The sequence below is a fragment of the Podarcis cretensis genome (assembly GCF_951804945.1).
Source record: "Podarcis cretensis genome assembly, chromosome: 3".
NCBI lineage: Eukaryota > Metazoa > Chordata > Lepidosauria > Squamata > Lacertidae > Podarcis > Podarcis cretensis.
Window position 1 is genome coordinate 115,205,446 of NC_137172.1, and position 24,056 is coordinate 115,229,501.

Sequence of the window (24,056 nt, forward strand, 5' to 3'; positions counted from 1 at the left end):
CCCCATTAGCTAAAGTGGTGCTTCAGGTTAAGAACAGTTTCAGGTTAAGTACAGACCTCAGGAATGAATTAAGTACTTAACCCGAGGTACCACTGTACATGGAAGGTTCTACCCTAGGCCTGTGTGTTCCGGGGATTTTGACTCAAGGTAGCTGTGACATAGAGAGAGGAATTGTACTTCACACTCTTCTGATTGTTCCATCAGTGCAAGCATTTCTGATTGTTCCATCAGTGCAAGCATCTCTGCTCCTGCAGCCAATCAGAAGCCGCGGATGCATCTGGGTGGGCGGTCACGCTGGCGCGACTTCGGATTGGCCGCAGGAAGCTCCTGCAGCCAATCCGAAGCCACAGACGCCTCTGGGCAATGCCCCTTCCCCGCTGAGGCGGCCGCGTATGGCCAAGAGCTGAGCGGAAGGAAGCAGTTGTGGTGGGGAGTTTGCCTCCGCCACCCAGGCCAGCCGTGTGGACTCTGCACCCCGCAAACCCCTGGCCGAGGCAGAGGACAACACCGACGCTGCCGAAGACAAGGCGGTGGGGGTCCTTTCGGGAGAGGGGTGCTTTTGGGAGAGCGTGGGTCCATCCACCCACAAGGTCTGAGGGACAGTGGACCGACCCCCTACTGAAAAACTTTGCTGACCCCTGTACTAGCTGGTGTCCTTGCCCTGCCTTCTGCTGGCATACCCAGTTAGTTGAATCCAGGCCATTATCTCAAACCATTATTCTGTGGCACAATTCTGCCAGCGAGAATTATACTATAAAACTTTTCTGGGTACAGTGGTACCTTGGGTTACATACGCTTCAGGTTACATACGCTTCAGGTTACAGACTCCGCCAACCCAGAAATAGTACCTTGGGTTAAGGTTGATAACAGAAATCGTGCTCCAGCTGTGCAGCGGCAGCAGGAGGCCCCATTTGCTAAAGTGGTGCTTCAGGTTAAGAACAGTTTTAGGTTAAGAACGGACCTCCGGAACGAATTAAGTACTTAACACGAGGTACTACTGTACCTCAGTTTTTGAACGTATTCCGTTCTGGAAAACCGTTTGAGTTCCAAAACGTTCAAAAACTGAAAACTCAATATGGAAGCTTCAGTATGGAAAACTCAATACGAAATCCGCGTGGCATATTCAACTTCCAAAAAGTGTTCGAAAACCAAAGCATTTACTTCTGGGTTTATGGCGTTCGATAGCCGAGACGTTTCTCAATGGTGACGTTCGAAAACCGAGGTACCACTGTATCTGAATTTATTTTAAGAGCACAATCATATGCACGTCTACTCAGAATCAAATCCCATTGAGTTCAATAGGACTCATAGCTCCCAGGACATTTACCGTATATAGGATTGCAGGCTATGTGCCACCTTGGCAGAAGTCCCTGCTCCCCATCGCTTCTGTGGGAACTGGGTTAAGCCATTTGCTGATTTTTAAGTACTGCTTTCCATCTAACGACATTGACCAGCGCTCCTTTTCAGTGCAATCTAGGGCACTGATTATGCAATTACTGCCCCCCGCCCTTGCACTTGATTTGTGTACTAGTAATTCTGACATTGATACTTTGTCATGTAGTGCTGTGGTTTTGTTCCCCAGTGTGTCTCCATGCCTACAATTTCTAGCAACCCAAGCGCTTACAAATAATAATTTTAAGGACAAGCTTGGTATATCATTATTTTTTACCAGCGCGGCAGCTGTATGACAGGGTAATCTGCTGTTTCTGCATTGTATGGGTTTTGCATGTTGAAGTAAAGGACTGTGAGCATTAATAAGACATTTAAATTCATTATAATGAAAAAAAGTCTCCATTTAAAAGCAACGATTGTATATAATGTCTGCCAGAGCAAACTGTCTCATAGAGGAGCCTTCCCTTTATCTCTGTATAGAAGAGTGCTGGAAAACATGTATAAAGATAGCTGTAATAATGAGCAATACAGTCGAGAGAGGTGATTTATGATACCTGCTTCTGACAGCTATAGTGCTGAGATTCCCAGGGTATGTGATCACTGTGTTAGCATTCTGACAGCTCAGCATTTAGAACATTATGGTAATTTATGCAGCATACGCTGTCACCTGCACTGTCAGAGTTTCTCTTTAATGATGGTGTAACTATTTTGTTTGTTTGTACTGCATTCTTTTCATTTGGCTAATGCCTTCTCATTAGATTCAGCCTAGAAAATGAGAGTAATTAAGTGCTTCCTATAGCTCAGATGCAATGATTAAGTTGCAGAGCTGCTGCTGGTTATGTCTTGTCATTTATCTCTATTAATCTGAGAATAATCGAGATGATAAACACATGTAATTTTTGCTAATGTTCAATAGATGAAATTTATAGTTTCTTAATCGAACCCAAATACTGTGCATGTGTTCTGTGTGTGTGTGTGTGTATGTTTTATTATTGTTGTCGTGTTTTAAGCAAACATACAATTATCCATAGAATTACAGCAACAGAAAAACATACAGCATTATGCAGTGATTTCAACTTTCTTGAGAGCATCTTCCTTAGCGGAATCTGATATAAATAAATAAATAACTGTGTGCATTTGTAATTCTCTGGGGAGTCTGCAAAATATGCTGAGGTTTGTGATTATTGTTCAGGGACAAAGCTAGTTTTATTTTTAAAAAATACTTTCCCGCTTTCATCCTTTTTTTGTTTTTTTTGGATTCTACAGCATTCTGTATTTAAGGCCTCATATCTTTGTAAAGCAATACAGGTATCCATAAAATAAGGTGTGCATATTACTCGATCTCTAAAGGGTTTTAATGTCTTTCAGCAATTTGTAAACCTTTTGTTCTGCTTGTCAAGCTGGCAGTGGAGGTTGTGTCAAGCTTTGTTCTCTTCCTACATTAATTGTGACTGAAGAGCAGCTTCACATGTGAATTTAGACGTTGGGGAATGATATGTGTAGTGCAAGAGAGTTGAGCTTCCTGTTTTTGCATGTCTGGCAGATTTGTTTTTAAGGGACTTATGTGAAGTTGTTGTACAAGGAGATTTTGCATCTGGAGCTTGTGCCTTCCCTCTAGGCAACTAACTTTCTAAGCATTAATTATTATTATTATTATTATTTTAAAAAATACATATCACTTTTCCTATAAATCCCAAGTTGGTTTAAATCTTCTTTTTTAAAAAAAAAAACCACCACCCCACATTAAAACAAGGTAAATAAAAGCTTGCTTGTTGCTTGTTTAGTCGTGTCCAACTCTTCGTGACCCCATGGACCAGAGCACGCCAGGCACTCCTGTCTTCCACTGCCTCCCGCAGTTTGGTCAAACTCATGCTGGTAGCTTCGAGAACACTGTACAACCACCTCGTCCTCTGCTATCCGCTTCTCCTTGTGCCCTCCATCTTTCCCAACATCAGGGTCTTTCCCAGGGAGTCTTCTCTTCTCATGAGGTGGCCAAAGTACTGGAGCCTCAGCTTCAGGATCAGTCCATCCAGTGAGCACTCAGGGCTGATTTCCTTAAGAATGGATAGGTTTGATCTTCTTGCAGTCCATGGGACTCTCAAGAGTCTCCTCCAGCACCATAATTCAAAAGCATCAATTCTTCGGTGTTCAGCCTTCTTTATGGTCCAGCTCTTACTTCCATATATCACTACTGGGAAAACCATAGCTTTAACCAAACGGACCTTTGTTGGCAAGGTGATGTCTCTGCTCTGCATCCCCAGCCCTGCCATTCTGGGTCTGTGGGTGGATTGAGCGGAGGCATCCCTCTGTTTGCTTCTTTTGGCTCACCCACTGAACTTGTGGCAAGCAGAAGTTCTCCTGGCAGTTTCAGAGCCACTTTCAGAGCCCAGTGGATAACCACAAAACGGGGTGTTCCAAGGGCTGGGGTGAGGCAGGGCTGAGTTGGCCTGGGATCCACTGGATCTTGGGCTGCTCTCACAACTGGCTTTAGCCAGCATTGGACCTGATCTGGCTCCAGCTCCTGCGGCAGCCGGAAGCTGGCATGAGGATTGGGCCCAATCTGCCTGCCCCATCTTCTGCTGTGAATGCCATGCTGCAGGTACGCAGGGTGTTCTGTCCCACTCCACAGAGTCTCGGCAGTAGCAGATTTGAATTCCAGTCCAAAAACACAAGAAATAGACACTTTAGCCAAACAGTCCCTCGAGACAAGTTATTGGTAACCCACGAAAGCAGAGTGAATAAATGCATTTTCACGAGGCACCAAAAACTCAACCATCGTTAAAGGCAGTTACCTTAAGTTCTTGCCTTTAAGCAGGGAGCAAAAGAACTGCTTTAGGAACTCTTGATGACTTGGGCATGGTCAGTTAATTCTTTACTAAACCTTCACAGCATATCACAGCTTGCTTTTGAAACTCGTCAGCTTTTTTAAAAAAATAATAATATAGTGATATAGTGAGTTGCTGCTGATTTTTATTTTTTTAATGCATCCAAACCTCCCTTTAGGGCTGAGTGAGATCTGGTTTTCAACATTGTAAATATCACTAGCTAAACATAGTGATATACCGATATATTATGATATCGTGATATCTGCAATAAGGATGGAACTATGTAGAGGTGAGGGACACGGGTGGTGCTGTGGGCTAAACCACAGAGCCTAGGACTTGCCGATCAGAAGGTCAGCGGTTCGAATCCCCGTGACGGGGTGAGCTCCCGTTGCTCGGTCCCTGCTCCTGCCAACCTAGCAGTTCAAAAGCATGTCAAAGTGCAAGTAGATAAATAGGTACCGCTCTGGCGGGAAGGTAAACGGCGCTTCCGTGCGCTGCTCTGGTTCGCCAGAAGCGGCTTAGTCATGCTGGCCACATGACCCGGAAGCTGTACGCCGGCTCCCTTGGCAAATAAAGCGAAATGAGTGCCGCAACCCCAGAGTCAGTCACGACTGGACCTAACGGTCAGGGGTCCCTTCACCTTTTTATGTAGAGGTGAGACACAGGCACACACATACAAACAGAAGGGAGGAAGCGAGAAGGGAGACAGAGACATATGGGAGACACAGGAGAAAAGAAGGGGACAATGGGCTCCCAGTGTCTCCCTCAACCACTACCAGCCTGGTGGCTGCTCTTGAAACAAAAAGCTCATGATGTCTATATTACTGAGGAAAGTTCCTGGGTAGACTGCTTTCTTCTGCACATGCTCTTGTGCTTCAGTGCCCTTTGCAGGAGGAAGGAGAGAGCTGAGGCAGCAGAGCAACGGGGGGGGGGGGCAGGAATTGTGAGAGAAGGCCATGGCAAAGAGCAGGGGTAGGCAACCTAAGGCCCGGGGGCCAGATGCGGCCCAATCGCCTTCTCAGTCCAGCCTGTGGACGGTCCGGGAATCAGCGTGTTTTTACATAAGTAGGTTGTGTGCTTTTATTTAAAATGTATCTCTGGGTTATTTGTGTGACATAGGAATTCGTTCATTCTCCCCCCCCCCTCCCCCAAATATAGTCCAGCCCACCACATGGTCTGAGGGACGGTGGACCGGCCCACGGCTGAAAAAGGTTGCTGACCCCTGGCAAAGAGGCACATTTTCAGCATATGATGAAAACACTAGTAACTGTATTTTGGGGTATGCTTTTAGGTAGCATAAAGCTTACGTCTAGCAACAAATGGATATATTTTTAATTGTTGATAGTCAATTATGCATGTTCAGGAAATACACAGAGGAGCTTGATTTGCATCAGTGATTTAACTCAGCCCTGTGTGCGTGATATTTTAAATCCATCTCTGCAACCCATGAGACTCTTGACTCTTCGTAATTTTTATATTAAAGACTACAACAAAGTAAACTAATTGAGGGTTACCTGTGCAGGCAGTTGTATTGAATGTTTGTTGGCCTGTGGAAGTGGTATGCAGTTAGTTTTACTGAGAGAAGACCCACTGAAATTAATGAACGTTACTGAGTTTGGTGCAATAATATCAGGGTGTCTATTCTTAGTTGAATAGTGGTTCGAATCCCCGCGACGGGGTGAGCTCCCATTGCTCGGTTCCTGCTACTGCCAACCTTTTATTCTTAGTTGAATTAAAGTACCCTATTCTGAACCAGTTGGAATGAAACTCACAGAGCAGGAAACACTTACTCTCCTGCAAGTCATTCTTGACATCTTGGCCAGTTCTCACCTGTGCTTCATGGTTGCATCTAGGGTTGCTGAGAGATAGGTACAGAGGATGTTGATATACCAGGCCTCCAGCTTACTTTAAATAAAATAAATAAAATAAAATAAGCAAGCTGCTAGTCTTCCTAGAATGTGGGTCTAGGATTACAGCCTAGGTTTTGGTTTAGTAAATTGGTACTGGGTGGGGGAGAGCAGAGTTCTTGTCCCTTTAACAGTTAGGTGGCAGGCAGAAATTCAACAGGTTCTTTTCTAACATGGAAATACAATTATGGGGCAAGTCTCACTTGTTCACATTCTGTCTGTCAGACATTTCATTACATGTGTAGCCACTGATTTATTTTTGGGCTTTCCTCAGCACCAGAGCCTAGGGCTTGCCGATCAGAAGGTCGGCGGTTCAAATCCCTGCAACGGCGTTTCCATGCACTGCTCTGGTTCGCCAGAAGCGGCTTAGTCATGGTGGCCACATGACCCGGAAGCTGTATGCCGGCTCCCTCAGCCAATAAAGCGAGATGAGCACCGCAACCCCAGAGTCGGCCACAACTGGACCTAATGGTCAGGGGTCCCTTTACCTTTACCTTTATTTATCGAGCATATAACTTAAGTCTGAGGGCATTCTTCACCCTCCCACAACTCTCGGAAGATTTTGGACTATATTTGGCACAGATACGGAAGCACCTTGTTGTTGATTTAACATTTGATTGTCCCACACAGCACATATGCAAATTTTACAAAAATCTGTGTCCTCATTTGCATTGGGCTGGACAGCCCAATGCACATACATTGTATTGGACCTAGAAAAAATTATTGGCACCCCTGGTTGCATCCCTTAGGAAGTTATTAACCTCCAGCTTCTGTTTCTCATTTATATAAGAGATCCACCGGAAATGTTGAATTATACATTCGTAGTAGCTGTGCATCTGGGAGTTTGGGGGTTCATGTAAATGGTTTAAGGACATGGAGTTTCCTGACTGATGTTAAATAAGGGGTGTTAATGAAATGACTTCTTGATCCATCTCAGCCCAATGATTCTGTGACCTTGGATCACCTTGGCCAGCTCTTCTCTCAGTGTGACTTTTAAAACTGAAGAAAGTATTAAGATGTTTAACAGCTTTCATGGCAACTGTCTCTATTTTCCACCTTCCCCGTGATTTTCTTCGTGCGACAAAAGCCTTGGATACTTGTGGTACATACCAGCATTTTTCTTCAAAGCTTTAGTAGGTATACATTAAAATGAAAACAGAAGTTACGCCAGAATCATGGAAGGTTGTAGGCATAGAGAAAGGCTGGAGTATATTGTGGAAGGGGGTGAGAAGAGAGGGAGAGAAGATTTGTCTTTGAGCAGTCGAACGATAATTTGAAATATCTGCAGGCTTTTCAAGTGAAAGTGGCTTACTTGTCAAGCATGACCTGGGTTGTGGCATTTTTGATGGATAAGTCAAAGGCCTCCTAGCTAAAATGTATTAAATTTTACCAGTTTTTTTTTTAATTAAAAAACAACAACTTATAGTTAGAAAACCTTATTTTACAATATTATTTCTATTTGCTCTGGGTTACTACAGCTATAAGTGACTTGGAATGTCCAAAAGACATTAATTGCCTGGTTTTGCAGACCTGCTCCCATTTAAAAGAATATTTAATTTTAATACAAATTGCATTGTTGGAATATTCTGTCCAAAGGGTAAGTGCATTGGCATTGTTTTTAGAAACAACATTAAGGAGTAATTACCACTTATGTAGGGCAGCTCTGAAGCTGTCATTGAAAATACCATAAATTCTTGGATCATTTCTCCAAGAAAAAGGTTGAAAGTAGCCAGTGATGGCTGCTGGGCTTTCATTTTTCTGTGACTGGTAAATGAAACGCATGCAGCCTCACCAAACTACATGACTAATGACAACCTCTAGTGGCTTCTGCAATCAAAGATTAATTTGCTTTATCAAGTTTAAGGAATAGTAGGTGATAAATCATGTCAGAAACACATAATCAGTGGCAGGCTGATGTTCTTTTGCGCAGTGGAGGGCAGGTGCAATGGAGAATTTGTATCCACAGACATTAAATGCTGTTCCCGCACTCTTGTGCTAAGTCCTAATTTTTATTGCGTCGATTTTTGAGCTGGACAACATCCTTTATCAATTCAACTAATTTTTTTAAAAGGAATTGGCTTACCCTTTAAAAATGAAGTGCATTTTGAGGGACACATGCTTTCACTTATTTAAAATAATTGTTGGGTATATATTTATAGCATCTCTTTTAAATAGCTGAATGTGTGACTCAGAATAAGGATCTAAAAGTGATTGTGTACCTATGTTTTTCCCCTTTTATTTAAAGAAGCCAGGTATTTGACAAATTCAGCCCAATACGATACATCATAAAAATTGGTGAATGTGTCGTGCATTCATAAAAACATTTTTCTTGAATGTAAAGCATGTACACTGGGATATATTTGAGCTTTGCAAGATGAGTCCACTATGGATTGTGTGGCTAAAATCCAGCGATTCAGTATAACCATTCCACAAGTATTCAGTGGAGATAGTAAGCAACTACTGCTTTTTTAATTGCGTTAATTTTTGAAGGGTCTAGGTATTTTTCTATGCACATTTACCTAGGAATAAACCTTAATGAACACAGTGGGCTTGTTTCAAATGCTTATGCATATACGTTTAGGTTATAAAACAATATAACTGAAAATCAGCTATGCAGTCCTCGTATTTTAAGGACACAGGTAAGGTAAACGTAGAGGTGATAACACTAGTTGTTTCTGAGAATGTGTCGAGTGCTGACATAAGCTATCCAGGACCCATCATTCATTGTTGACTACCGTTTGTTGTTTCATGTCTTGTGGTGATAGGCAGTCGAGACAATTTTGATAGTGACGCATTGAGAATCAGTATATACAATGGTTGCTCTTGCAGTAACTATTTGAACTGGAAGAATTCCCCACCACCACCCCACTTGATAATTATCTTCTTTTTTAAAACTTGAAATGTGAATACAGTGATGTTTTTCCCTTCTAGCTTACCTCTTCTGGGAATGGTCATTCTGCCCCATTAGTGTCTGAAAATGATGTGGATGCAGTAGCATATTATATGTGGAGAGAATGAAAGCAATACTCTGTATTAATTTTTTTCTTTTGAGCTGATGTAATGCTAGATAGCAACCTTTCTGAGTCAAAACACTTCCCTTAAATATGAGGTTTTTTAAAGATCAGAGTTGAATAATTTATTGGCGTTTTTGTACAGTGTATTTGTCATTGCCTATTTGTAGAAGTGAAGGCATCTCTGTATTTGCTTTTTACAGACACGGCTGCATTTTCCTGCAGTCTGATCCTATTAAACTGAAATGTCTGCTTGCCATAGACTTACCATATAATTAAAGATACTGATCTTTTGTGTGGCATTAAATGTATACCATCTATGCAACACTATTTGAAATAGAGAAAATATTTCCTTATTCTTCTTGAATAAAGCTATGATTGTTATGTTTTAAATCCATGAATTCTGATCCATGAATTCAGTACACTCCAGATTTTCCTTTCCTCCACATTTTTCTGAAGAACTTAAGATGTAACTTAAATTTATGCTATATAGAACTTTCATTTTAGAATTATTTAGCATGGACACTGCTGGTCCACCCATGCAACACATCTCCACATGCCCAACAGATCTGCCTCTTGATTTTATTTCCCCTCCGGCCCCCTACATGCCCTCAAAATCTACTCCAGGGTATCGGAAACCCTCTGGAGCATTTGGAGTGAGGGGTTGAGTGCAACCCAATGCCTTAATGGATAAATAATAAACAAAAGACTCTGTCTCATTACAGCACACAGCCACAAATTTAAATGCAGTACAGTGGTGCCTCGCAAGATGAAATTAATCCGTTCCGTGAGGCTCTTCGTATAGCGGTTTTTTCGTCTTGCGAAGCAAGCCCATTGACAGCTTAGCGGATTAGCGCTATTAGCAGTTTAGCGGCTTTTAGCGGATCAGCTGATAAGCGGCTTAGGGCTTAGGAAAAGGGGGAGGAAAGGGAAAAACCCCCGCAGGAACTCGCAAGACATTTTCGTCTTGCAAAGCAATCCCATAGGGAAATTCGTTTTGCGAAACGCCTCCAAAACGGAAAACCCTTTCGTCTAGCGGGTTTTCCGTCTTGCGAGGCGTTCGTCTTGCGGGGCACCACTGTATATAAAATTAAAATATAATTACAAAAACATGAAATAATTCTAAAATGAACTGGTCACCAAGGGAACCATGATTTCACTCCAGAATGCTTCTGTAACATTTAAAAACCTCAATGTCAGGTGGGCAGGACCAATCTTGTAAGTCTTCCCCATGCAGTTGTTGGAGAAAAGGATATAGTTTTGGTGTCTTAAATGCTACAGCACAAAAAAATGAAACCACAGGAAAGTGACTCCCACGTACAAAGAGCATCTGAAAGCTAGTCTGAACTTAATATTTGTATTTCTTCCGTAAAATAGTTAGGCTTGGTTTTAATCTTCCATGAGTGTATTTATTTACTTAAGGTAAAGAGCATTTTAAACAAGTATCTACCAAATATTAAGTCAAAAATAGTGAAATACATGATTGTAAAAAGTAGAAGCTGTTTTCTTAACTGCTGTCTAGTTCTGTGGACTTTTGCAGAGCCAGGGTGTCCATGTCAGAAGTCTGAGTTAAACAGAGGTAAAAATAAGACCTCGGTCTTCTCCAAGGAGTCCTGCTAAAACATCTACAAGGGAAGTTGTCTCTGTGGGACACTAGAGACAAACATTCAAACATTCTTAAGTTGCTCATTGTGGAAGACTCTACCCCTACCTCCCCGGAGGAGTTGGTTGGCCGAATTATTTGGTTAAATGGCCCTTGCCTTATTTTGTAGCCTTTGGCTTTGTTGAGGCTAGAGGGGCAGAGGTACTGTAGGGAACTCATCCTCTTGAGTCTAAATATGATGGTAGGGTAGTTTTGGTGGGCAGTAATGCTTCTGACTACCAGTTCCTGGAAGCCAGAGGAAGGGAGAATTCTATTGTGCTTAGGTCCTGCTTGTGAGGCATTTGGTTGGCCACTTGGAGAATAGGATGCTGTACTAGATGGGCTATTGGTCTGGTACAGCAGGCTGTTCTTATGTTCATATATCCTCCAGCTGGGAGGGACCTGAATGACTTTTTGGTGATTCTTCCCTCCCACCCCACCCCCCAGGAAATAGCCCAGACCTCTTCCTCATCAGGGTCCCCAGCCATGTACTACAAGGTCTCCAGGCCGTGGTTTATGACAGCTCTGTCCTCTGGCTCTGCAGATTTATTATTGTGGGGGGAAAGCATTAGTTTATTTTGCTGCTGCATCACACTGTTGACCTATGTTAAGTTTGTGGTCTACTAAGACCCCTAGATCCTTTTGTGCTAAAAGAAATGCACTGGCAAGGTCTAAAGTTCTATTATTAACTTGTAGAGATCTAAACAACTTGGGAACAAGTTACTGAAGACAGCTCTTTCCCAGACATAGGCATGCCGATTACCAAGAAACCTGTTATCCCATGTTGCAAACCGTAAACTCCATCTTGTGGTGACACAGACATGTCTACAGTTTAGCAGGCAGCTGTGATGGTGTGCTTCTGTCACTTACTAAAAACATTTTTTTGCACAAGCATTTTCTGACTTTGGATGCCAGATTTTCTTGCCCCTAGTCCTGTAATTCTGATGTTTTACTGTTTCATTGTTATCTTTTATTAGAACTATTATTATTTTAATATTTGTAAACTTAATTTGGATTTATTTTTAAAAGGAAAGTGGTATAGAAATGATTTAAAATAAATAAATCAGGTATTGTGTTAAACCAGGCAAGGGATGGAAGCAGCCGCAGGAGGAGAGTATTCAAACTCATTGCTTGTTCCCAAAATGTCCAAACCATCATATGAGGACATGAACAAAGACCAAAGAAAAATCACAAGGGAGGGGGTGAATACGTCTGAAGGTGCAAAGGTATCTTCATCCCTAACCATGCAGTAATCCTAAATTATAATTGCTGTTTGCCAGAACAGCAATCACCTGTGTTAATTAACTGGGAGGTCGCTCCAAGGTCTTAAACTATTAAGAAGAATGGGTTGAAGATCTACATTAGCCTGCTTCGTGGGGGCTCCCTTTGGCATCCTGCAGAGAGAGGTACAAAAAAGTATGGTAAATGCTACTATTTCCATCAGGTGTGATGAGGGAGCTTGAGCCTCTTAACAGCTAAGATCTTTCAAGATCATTGAAGTCTAGGTAGTCTATGAATGCCAGACTTAACTGCACATGTTCCCAGCAGTGACAACATTTTCCCCTTCGTTTGTGGTTCCTCACCACCCCCGTGTTGATCACAGTTATGGAAAAGGAAGAGGCTGATGCTCTCTAGGGAGTAATATAGAACCAAATTGCCTTGCAATAGTCTTCGATTCTGAATAATCACTTTTTCCTATCTGCATTGTACAGCCCATGCCTCCTATGAACTGTTGAGCATGTTAATTTCCTTGTAGATAGCCCATTCCCTTGACCATTCCCTTTGTACATGCTTCAGATCTGCTCCGCTGCTTTGAAGATCAAACGATTGGCCCCAGTACTGCAAGAAACGTGTTGGTGGTCCCAGTAGAACACACTAATATGGGGGGCATCCATTCAAAAACAAGGAACAGGATTAGAATGCTACAGATACAAGCCTCACTTTTGGAGGAGCAGTGATTAACATGGTCCAATCAAGAGTAAACAATTATTACTTATGTAAACTCTAAGCAGGCCAGTTGGTCCTTCAGGTCTCTGCTTAGGATCTCATATCATGTGTAAAGGCACATTACTTGCTCTATTTCATAGAATCATAGAATCATAGAGTTGGAAGAGACCACAAGGGCCATCGAGTCCAACCCCCTGCCAAGCAGGAAACACCATCAGAGCACTCCTGACATATGGTTGTCAAGCCTCTGCTTAAAGACCTCCAAAGAAGGAGACTCCACCACACTCCTTGGCAGCAAATTCCACTGTCAAACAGCTCTTACTGTCTGGAAGTTCTTCCTAATGTTTAGGTGGAATCTTCTTTCTTGTAGTTTGGAACCATTGCTCTGTGTCCGCTTCTCTGGAGCAGCAGAAAACGGATTGGCTCTTAACTTCTAGTGAAGCAGTCTGCAACACTGTTCTTTATAAGCTATGTGAACACAGTTGTATAGTTACACAGTTTGGGATTATGGTAGAAATTCCAAGAAAAAGAAGAGGAGGTTAAGGGGTGATATGATAGCCATGTTCAAATATATAAAAGGATGTCACATAGAGGAGGGAGAAAGGTTAAGAGCCAATCCGTAGTAAGGAAAAGTTATATCTGAAGAACACAGCATATCAGGAAAATCCTATATTTAACCAAAGCATGTGAAATATATAGTGTAATTATAAGGCTCTGGAGAGTCCATAGTGTTCCAGCATGGTGCAATGTTATCAAAGTGTACCTTCACGATATTAATGGTATTTACTGTGACTGTATGATTAAATAAGATTGCCTTGGTTATGCTTCATTATTTGCTTTTTAAGCTAAAAGAGCTTTCTTGTGGAATTATTAAATGTACCTAATGAACAATCAGTGCAACTTGCCCCTCGCACGTCCCGAAAATGTGTATATATTGTTGAAAAACCTTTGTAGTTATGAGATTTATCCATAACTCCCATTTTCTTATGGAAAGTGTAGCTGAAAATTAATGTTCCTTTTTTGTCCAAGTTCAAATCTTACTACTTCACTGAAATTAAAACCTAAGTTTTAATACTGTTCAAGTCGAACAGTAAGGTGTTGAGGAACACCTTCTTTTTGTAAACCTGGCATATCTCGACCAGCTAATTATTTTAACTGTGTGCCAAATTTTGTGTTGATTACATAATAAGAATGGCAAGAATTGAAGCGTTAGTGGATAGGTGGCACATTCTCTATGTGTATTTACTCTTAGATATAACCTCAGATTTGCCTTCAGCTACTAGATAAAAGGTCAGATTTTCCTAAAGTGGTTAATAAGACATAAATATAGACATTTCACATGATGTACCATGTAAATGTAAACCTTTGTAGTTACAAGTTTTTGTAGCTGGAGAATTGTTTTAAAAGGCATGTAATTTATTAGCTATCGGTAGCTGCTTTATTGCCTTGCCGCACTGCAGTAATAAATAAAAGAAAGTGAACTGATTTTACAAATGGCACACAAGGTGCACATTTTGTGAAAAAAGTCTTTTTTTTAAGAATTGGCATTAAATCCTTTTTTTGTGATGACAAAGAGGCTAAGAGTGCAAACTGTATTTTCTGTTTATCGAAAACAGAGTCTTTTTTTCTCGAGGGCATTTTTTCCTATGATCATCAAGGGATTTCAAAAGCAATAAAGTGTGGAATCGTTGTTCGACTTGAACAGTATTAAAACTTAGGTTTTAATTTCAGTGAAGTAATAAGATTTGAACCTGTCTCACGTTACAGCACTGTAAGGCATTTAGCAATTGTATTTTAAAGGAGGTTTTTAAAATGCATCTCACTTGTAAGCTAACAGTCTGTCTAATAATTAATAGTTTCTCCTTGGTACGAACTGTGTTTTTTCATATGGGCTGTCTTGGTTTCGTTAATAACAGATTATAATAATTATAGGGTTGTTCATTCTTAATTAGCTTAAGCCCACAGCCACTTTTTGTTCTTCTCTCCAATTGCTGTTGTGATTATACATCTAACTTAAATTTTGTTTCCTAATTCTCCTCATGAAAGCCTAAATACATTTTATGTCTAGAATTAATAATGGATCTTCTCCAAACATGACTTGCAAATACTGTAACATTTAGTTTTCAGCAAAATAAAATTACATAAAACACACTCTTGTCTTACTTGTTGCAAGTATAGCACACTTAGGTAGTTCTAACTCTACTTACCCAGGAGTAAGACCCATTGAATTAAATAGGAGTTACTTCTGTGTAGACATAATTGAGATTGTGCTGTTACATTTGCATTATGTGAAAGCTACGTAAAGATCTAAAATGTAACTACCTGTACAATAATTTTTCTAACGAGGTCTGAATATACTTAGATAATTAGTACCTTTTATTATTCTAATGGGACATGTTCAAAATGGCTGGCAATATTTAACGTTGGAGAGGTGAGCTATGATCTTTCAGGATGATATGAAATACTAACAGCCTCGATTAGCTGTAAGGTTTCTTTTCTTTATTTTAGTAGATGGTCTAGACTGTAAATATTAGAGGATCTAAAATAAATCAACATATTATCCTAAGGATACAAAATGTAAGCGCTGTTTGTGGTTGGGAACCTTTGACAGATAGTTTGGATGAAGCAGATGATTGCCCGTCTTTCGTATCTGGCCTCCATTACTATGCCTGGAGGCAGTTTAGTGTTATAGTTGTATACTGATGTCAGGATTACTACTGAGTGGCTAGCAATGACAGATGTCTATAATTACAGGCAATGCTTCCAGTAGTTCAAAAGAGCCAGCCTATGTTGAACAATTATCTTATTTCTGGCCTGCCAAAGAGTAGTGTTCAAATTGCTAGTATTAGCTATGGTGTATCCTTCCCCCTTCCCCCAAGGCTCTGATATAAATGTGCAAAAAGCATTCTGATATATGGCTTAAAACGCACACAGGCCCTGATCCAGGAAACCTTGCATGCAGGCAGTAGGCTTCATACATACTTTTGCGCTTGAAGATATCCTGTCAACTCAGAGGAGGAAGAGACTGTCTGAAAACACACAGGGCATGCTACAAGTCATCAACTCTGCTGTTTATTTGGTGGTGCATGCACGATATAGAAACAAACTCCTCACATGCACCATGATTCCCACCCACCCAGCTCTGTACCTTTTACATGTAAATGACAGCATCCCAGATATTCAGCCCATGTACACAAACCCATTTCTGAAGATCCCTCAACCTTGCTGGATTGAAATGATTATCTACTTTAAATGAGGGCCCTGCTATGCTTCTGATACATAGGAGAAAGACCCTTGCAAGATGGATTCTCTAAAAATACGATTGGCTAAAAATAACATTAGCCACCTTGTCACAACTTTAAGGACTACTTCACACATTGTTTTTTTATAATGTGGTAACTAATGTTCAAGTTGGAGGGATGTGGGTGGCGCAGTGAGTTAAACCACAGAGCCTAGGACTTGCCGATCAGAAGGTCGGCAGTTCAAATCCCCGCGACAGGGTGAGCTCCCGTTGCTCGGTCCCAGCTCCTGCCCACCTAGCAGTTTGAAAGCACATCAAAGTGCAAGTAGATAAATAGGTGGGAAGGTAAACAGCGTTTCCATGCACTGCTCTGGTTTGCCAGAAGCGGCTTAGTCCTGCTGGCCACATGACCCGGAAGCTGTACGCCAGCTCCCTTGGCCAATAAAGCGAGATGAGCGTTGCAACCCCAGAGTCGGTCATGACTGGACCTAATGGTCAAGGGTCCCTTTACCTTTACCTAATGTTCATGTTGAGGGGGAACCAACAGAAAGAAATTATCTTTAAATGGGAAGTGTCAACGCAAGGCGTCACAGAATAGGAAAAAGAAAGAATATAACACATTATCATAAGACTGTCACAAAAAGCTATAAATAGATGGTATTTGTTGGTTGGTATTATGGATATCTTGATGACATGTCATATATTTCTAGAGCATAGCTTGGAGGTGAAACATGCTTTGTAAGCAGAAGATCCTCGGTGTCTCTTTGGCTGGGAAAGATTCTTATCTGTAAACTTCGAGAGTTGTGTCAACACTGAGCTAGGCGAAAAGGCCCATGGTCTGCCTGGGCAAGTTAGCTTCCTAATTTTCCTATGTGCGGTCTGATAGGATATGGCCTTTTGTGCTATCTTTATGCCATAGTGCAACCTAAGGTCAGCAGCCTAAGGCCAGTGGGCCACAAGTGGCCCATGGGGGTCGTTTAACCAGCCCATGGACCCCCACCGCCTGCTTGGGGACCCCTGCCGCCAGCTCAGTCGGCTCCCATGCGCCGTGCTAAACCGACGCAGAGCAGAGTGGGGACCACCTTCCATGAAGCAGGCCGGCTTCCCATTGGCTTCAGGAAGCTCCTGCAGCCAATGGGAAGCTGCACACTCCTCCTCTGCGTTGGAAGGAGCGCCAGAAATAGCGTTTGTGCATGCACGCGCACACACTCCAGCCCACCGCAGCCTCAGCGGGACTGTGAACCGGCCCAGGCCACAAAAACTTTGCCAACCCCTGCCATAGTGGCATAGTCTACTGAAGGCCTACCTCTGCTCAACAGTGGTGGGGTGGAAAAGATGGAGGTGCTCTCTGAAGCTCCAGGAATTATGCGAGTTATGTCTGAGGAATTTGGGGGAAGGCCATCCCACTTCTCCAGTTCCTGGCGTTAAGTAGCTTCAGGGATCAGCCCCTTTTCCATTGTGATGCAAGACTTCTCCATCCTTTGACCATGCTGAACTTTCTGGTGTGCAGAAATTTCTCACTGCCTGTATATGGCTGCTTAAATATATGTCAGATTTGGCTGGGAGAGGATTGCTGGAGATGGGAGAGTATCTCCTTTCCCCAGATGCCTCTGTTACTGCCAGAATTCCAGCTGTGGCATATTTGGGTACAGAATCTGTTCAGAATTCTTTTAATTGGCAAGGATGGGGGGCATCTGAATGAAATGACAATGTATTTGCTAGCTACTTCACACACAGGGATAAAATTCCAAACAGAGAGTTGAACAGGAATCAACAGCTATATTTTCTTGCACATACCAAAGGCACAGTCAAAATAAACTTCCGTTATACTTTCCAAAGGGCTTTGTCCTTTGTACTCAAGACACTGCTCTAAAATGTATCTGTTTAGAACTAGCATACTCACCTTTTACATTTTGGAAATTTTAACTTTATTTTCTTCATGGTGTCTTTATCCCACTCTTCTTCCAAAGTTCTCAGGACAGTTAAGTCCACCCCCTTTAATTCTCAAAACAACTCTGTGAAATTGATTCAGCTGGGAGCTGTGTGACTGCCCCAAAGACGCCGAGTGAGTTTCGCTGCTGAATGGGGACTGGAATGTGGGCTCCCCAGCCTTTGTCTAGCACAGGAACCATTGCACCACACTTGGCTCTCTCTGCATGGAAAGGAGGAACTTAATTCTTTCCCTGGTACCTGTATCTGTGTATTTTTTTCAGGAATAAGTGGTGATGTGAACATTCTCAAATGGCATAAGGTGCGAGTGTTTTGCATTCTGATAACTTGTGCCTGAATACCAAATGTCAAAGTCAGAAGTAGCCCTAAGAATAATGTGAATCAGGGAAAGGGTGGGTAGCTCAGTTTGCATACAGAAGGTCCCAGGTCGAAACATTAGCAGTCTCCAGGTCGGGCTTGCAAAGACTCCCGTTGGAAACCCTGGAGACCCGCCTTCTCCAAAACTGCTATCTTCCAGCTCCCATCAACCCCAGCCAGCATGGTCATTGTTCGGGGATGATGGGCTTGGAGACCAACAACATTTGGAGGACACCAGTTGGGTGAAGGCTGGTGTAGACAATAGTGACTTAGATGGACCAATTGTGCAGCTTGGTATAAGGCAATTTCCTACCCATTGGCACAATTCAACACTGCACGCTTCCAGTGGTTCCATCTCCACAAGCATTGCGGTTTGCCACGTAGAGCAATCCCTCCTCCATGCACTGTTATAGGGGTTCTTGTGACACCACCACCCCGAGCCAATTTTAGGGGGTGGTGAATGCCCCATTGTACAAGCAGAAGCCTTTGTGCAGGGCTTCTGCTGACGGGCTTGTTAAGTGAATCCTGCCCTATGTCTTTTCCCCAAACTCCTATGCAGTGGCCAACTCATTGTGTCTATTATCTCAGCTCAGCTAGTAAATGTTCAACTGTCCTAAGTTATCTGATGACAAAATGCTTTAATGTAGCATCTGTGTTACTGCTGGTTTCCTGCAGCAAAGCCTGAATAAAGTTCAAGAAGTTGTAAGAGCTAAAACATTTATGCTGTGCCTCTTGGTAATAACTTTACTGTAATTTTGTGAAGATCTGCTACCCAAAATCTTAATTCATTACTGCAACCCATATGAAACACAGAGAATCAACATTTTCTTTTCTTAGTTGCACAGTGTGAAGGATTCATTGTTCTAGTTTAATTTGTTTCATGCGGTGCTTCTGAGCACATTCCATACAGAGCTGTTATTGAATTTCTCTGACTGTCATTATATATCCATACAACCTTTAGAAACCCTCATTCTCAGTTTCCCAGTTTTATAATATGCTTCACATTTTAAGGATTGACGTAATTAGCTTCTTCTTCTTAGCTAAACATGTCCGGGGCCGAAGGATTGTATGAACAATAATAATATGAAGCTTTCATTTATTTAATGATGATTCCATCTTTTCTCAGCCTAAGATTAAATACAAATATACCACTTTCTGCAATTTTGTCTCTGAAGTTGGATATTTGTCTCACTGCCTCCTGTATTCTTTGCAGCATAGCACAACATACCCACCCCACCGCCCTAAATAACTGCAAACCCTTTTGGATTGCAGAAGAAATAAGAATAGGCTATTCTCGTTTCTGTAATGTTACCTTGTGGTATTTTAAGTATTGAATTGATTTGGGAATAATTTGATTGGACACTGCTTCACCTTCTGATCACATTATGTCCTGTAAGAAGAGAAACATTAGCTAATGGGAATATATTTGAATGGAGCTCATTGCTGAATCTTTCCTTGCTTTCAACTGAACCTAATTTTTTACTTAGGGCATAAGCACTGAATATGAGGGGGGCTTTTGTAATTTAGCTCCAACTGAGAATATTGTAGCCCCACACTGCCGTGTTTGTTACACACGTTTTCTATTATTTGTGAGATGCAAAATTCACCTGGAAGCGCCCTTTCAGCTCTTGACAGAGGCATAGAGTTACAAGAGTTTTCCATAGAGGCACCATGTTACAGGTGCCATGTTTGATGAATATGGGGAACATGAGACTGAGTAGAGGCTATAGCTCTGTGTTACATGGAGTTATCACTCCTATTGGCCTTGCCCCCTTTTCTACCTGACCTCCACATGTTGGCAGCTCCAACTTCAAAGGGGACTGTGTGATCAATAACTCTTCCCCCCCCCCCAGCAGCATATGGTTGATTCCATGCATTGGGGCAATACCTTTTCGCATCTAAACCTGCAACCAGGATTTGGATTACAGAGAGGGACGAGCTTGTTGCGTCCATCTCAGTCACATCCCCAGCAGAGAAGTGAGAGGCAGTGCCTGATCTCAAGCTGAGACTGGCACGAACCTGCAAGAACTGTATGCAGAGGGGTTACATCTTGAACGTTACAAGTGGGACCTGCCGCAAATTGCTGCAGCTTCCTCACCACCCTAGCAGAAGACTAGCAGGGAACCAACAAGCCAATCAGGCCCCCCCCCCACCCAGGAAGATGGAAGGCACTCAAGCAAAATATTTGGCTTTCCCCACCCTTTTTTATTTTCCAGCACAATCAATTTTCCGAGGCTGCTACGCAGGCACATGCTCCATTGGGCTGTATTTACCTTGTTAGTTTTTTGTTTTTTTTTTAAGAAAAGAACCAAAACCATTCCGCAGCCTGCGTATGTTGTGTGTATTTATGGTACTTTTCTATGCAAAATTGTACTAGACAAAATTGTACAAAGAGCAGGAAAAACATAAATAAATAACATAATTCCGTAGCTGTTTTAATTTAAGAGCTATTCTTTCCCACAACGTATGGTATAGCTATGTTACCCACACAGCTATTTAAAATGACCCTGTCACATGTGAAAACAAATTAGATTGTTGCTGTTAATGAGCTTTTCAATTTACTTATTCAGTGGTTCAGATAAGTAGATTTAAGAGGTAATGATCCTGTTTAGCACCAAAGCTTAGCTGTCAGATTCTAGTAGTTGAGGGGCATCTCCAGGGATAAGTGTTGACATAGATCTTGATGGGATAATAGGAATCATAGCGAATGCATGATAAAGGGAGTAGCGAAAGCAGCAAGGAAACGGAGGATTAAAGGAGTGTTCTTTGTTAAATTTGACATCTCTCCCAGTGTTTCATTTGTTAAGCCATGATCTGAATGTTAATTGACAAGAGAGCAAAATGCTACCACATAGCACACAGCTTCCTATCTTTCTTGTATATTTTTATTTTTGTTTTCATACAAATGATAAATATTCATACGCCTTGCGCAAAATGTTGAAACAAAATCTAAGTTTGTTAAAGAATCCTGAAATATCATTGCATGCAACGTCTAGGGCTTGTCCACACAGGAGTTTAATGAGGATGTAAATCCGCTGTGTGTCATTCTTGTGAGTGGCATCCACACAACATCCTTTCCAACTATTGCCACATTCCCTGCTTCCCTGCTCTAGTTATATCCCGCTTGGACTACTGCAATGCACTCTACGTGGGGCTACCTTTGAAGGTGACCCAGAAACTACAACTGATCCAGAATGCGGCAGCTAGACTGGTGACTGGGGGCGGCCGCCGAGACCACATTACACCGGTCTTGAAAGACCTACACTGGCTCCCAATATGTTTCCGAGCACAATTCAAAGTGTTGGTGTTGACCTTTAAAGCCCTAAACGGCCTCGGCCCAGTATACCTGAAGGAGCGTCTCCAGCCCCATCGTTCTGCCTGGACGCTGAGGTCCAGTGCCGAGGGCCTTCTGGCGGTTCCCTCATTGTGAGAAGCAAAGCTACAGGGAACCAGGCGGAGGGCCTTCTCAGTAGTGGCGCCCGCCCTGTGGAACACCCTCCCATCAGATGTCAAAGAGAAAAACAACTACCTGACATTCAGAAGACTTTTTAAGGCAGCCCTGTTCAGGGAAGTTTTTAATGTGTGACTTCTTAGTGTATTTTTGGTCTTTGTGGAAGCCACCCAGAGTGGCTGGGGAAACCCAAGCCAGATGGGCAGGGTACAAATAAATTATTATTATTATTATTATTATTATTATTATTATTATTATTATTATTCCATTTGCTCCTCACCTGAGCTCAACCTAGCCATTTCGCTTCCATCCACCCAAAGGAAAGGGTGCAGCACGACTATTTCACAAGCAAAGGCATGTTTGTAATCCATTTCTAAAATTTTAAAACTGCTGTTTTGCACAAAAATGCTGTGTTAAAAATGAAAATGAACTTTCAGTTCAGGAAGAATCAACAGCTCCAGGAGCTGGGAAAGTAAAAGGAAAACTTACTTTCTTCACCAAGCCGAAAGTGGCTTTCTGGTATGAGGGCAGGATTTGGAGATTGAAGGCCCTGATTCCACCTCCTGCCTGGCTCTTCTTTGCCTCTCTACTGCTCTGCTGTATTTTATGCTGCTTGGCATAAAACTGGTAAATGAAAAATTCATTGAGATTTCGAAAACTAATGCCTGGGGGCCGGATCTGGCCCAATCGCCTTCTAAATCTGGCCCATGGACGGTCCGGGAATCAGTGTGTATTTGCATGAGTAGAATGTGTCCTTTTATTTAATATGTATCTCTGGGTTATTTGTGGGGCCTGCCTGGTGTTTTTACATGAGTAGAATGTGTGCTTTTATTTAAAATTCATCTCTGGGTTATTTTGGGGGCTTAAGAATTCGTTCATTCCCCGCCCACTGTCTGAGGGACAGTGGACCGGCCCCCTGCTGAAAAGGTTTTGCTGACCCCTGCCTTATGAGATCTTTTATGGGGGTCTCAAATTGCTTCCTCATACAAAGAATAAAATAGTAGCATTTATCCCCAATAATAAATAATTTAGGACAAATGCAAGAAACTAAAAATATTAGTCACCGTAGCTTTTCGACATATGGATGGATTCAGAATTTGAGAATATACAGTGGTGCCCCGCAAGACGAATGCCTCGCAAAACGAAAAAGCCGCTAGACGAAAGGGTTTTCCGTTTTTCGAGGCGCTTCGCAAGACGAATTTCCCTATGGGCTTGCTTCGCAAGACGAAAACGTCTTGCGAGTCTTGCAAGTTTCCCCCCCCCCTTTGTCTAAGCCGCTAATAGGGGTGCTTCGCAAGACGAAAAAACCGCAAGACGAAGAGACTCGCAGAACGAACTAATTTCATCTTGCGAGGCATCACTGTAGTTGGCAGTAGGTCTGTGAAGCGGATTCAGCCAAAGCCCAGCTCCTGGGCTGAATCATTCTTATTTGGGGGAATCCAGGCATCGCCCGAGTTGGGTTAAAATAGCCATGGATTGCTGTGAGCCTGGTGGTCCAGAGCAATTTGAATCTTTCAGGGTTGGGCATCAAGCAGAAACAAGGTCAAGCAGGAAGAAGAAGCAGTGACAAGGCCTAGGATAGGAGAAGGGAGCTGCCTGACTGCCGGCATTTTCCTGGGAGAAGGTGGGTGGCTTTGGGTTCTGGGGTTGGAGGTGGTTCTTTCATAGCAATTTTCTCACCCAACCCCTCCTTCCAGCAGCATTTGTAGCTTGTTGTTGTTTAGACATTTACAGTGGTACCTCGCAAGATGAAATTAATTCGTTCTGCGAGTTTTTTCGTCTTGCGATTTTTTCGTCTTGCGAAGCACGGATTTTGGAAAAGCTTCAAAAATCACCAAAGTCTTCAAAAACCTCAAAAAAGGCTACCACACCGCGTGCTATGAGTTGCTCCTTGAAGTCAAGTCGCAATTGCACCCCCTGAATGCATGGTTTCAAGAAAAAGGAAACAAACTTGCAAGACAAAGGAAACAAACTTGCAAGACGTTTTCGTCTTGTGAAGCAAGCCCATAGGGAAATTCGTCTTGCGAAGCAACTCAAAAAACGAAAAACTCTTTCGTCTTGCGAGTTTTTCGTCTTACGAGGCATTCGTCTTGCGAGGTACCACTGTAGTTGTGTCCGACTCTTCGTGACCCCCTGGACCAGAGCACTCCAGGTACTCCTGTCTTCCACTGCCTCCTGCAGTTGGGTCAAACTCATGCTGGTAGCTTCGAGAACACTGTCCAACCATCTCGTCCTCTGTCGTCCCCTCAACTTCGGCCCTCCAGATGTTTTGAGACTACAATTCCCAGCGTCCTTGACCACTGGTCCTGCTAGCTAGGGATCATGGGAGTTGT

The 24,056-nt window shown here is 42.5% G+C and overlaps 1 protein-coding gene across 5 annotated transcripts in view; it reads left to right on the top strand.

Moving 5' to 3' along the window:
* The window catches only part of RANBP17 (RAN binding protein 17), a 192,397-nt gene that overhangs the window by 89,389 nt on the left and 78,952 nt on the right, over nt 1-24,056 (top strand). The window lies entirely within an intron of this gene.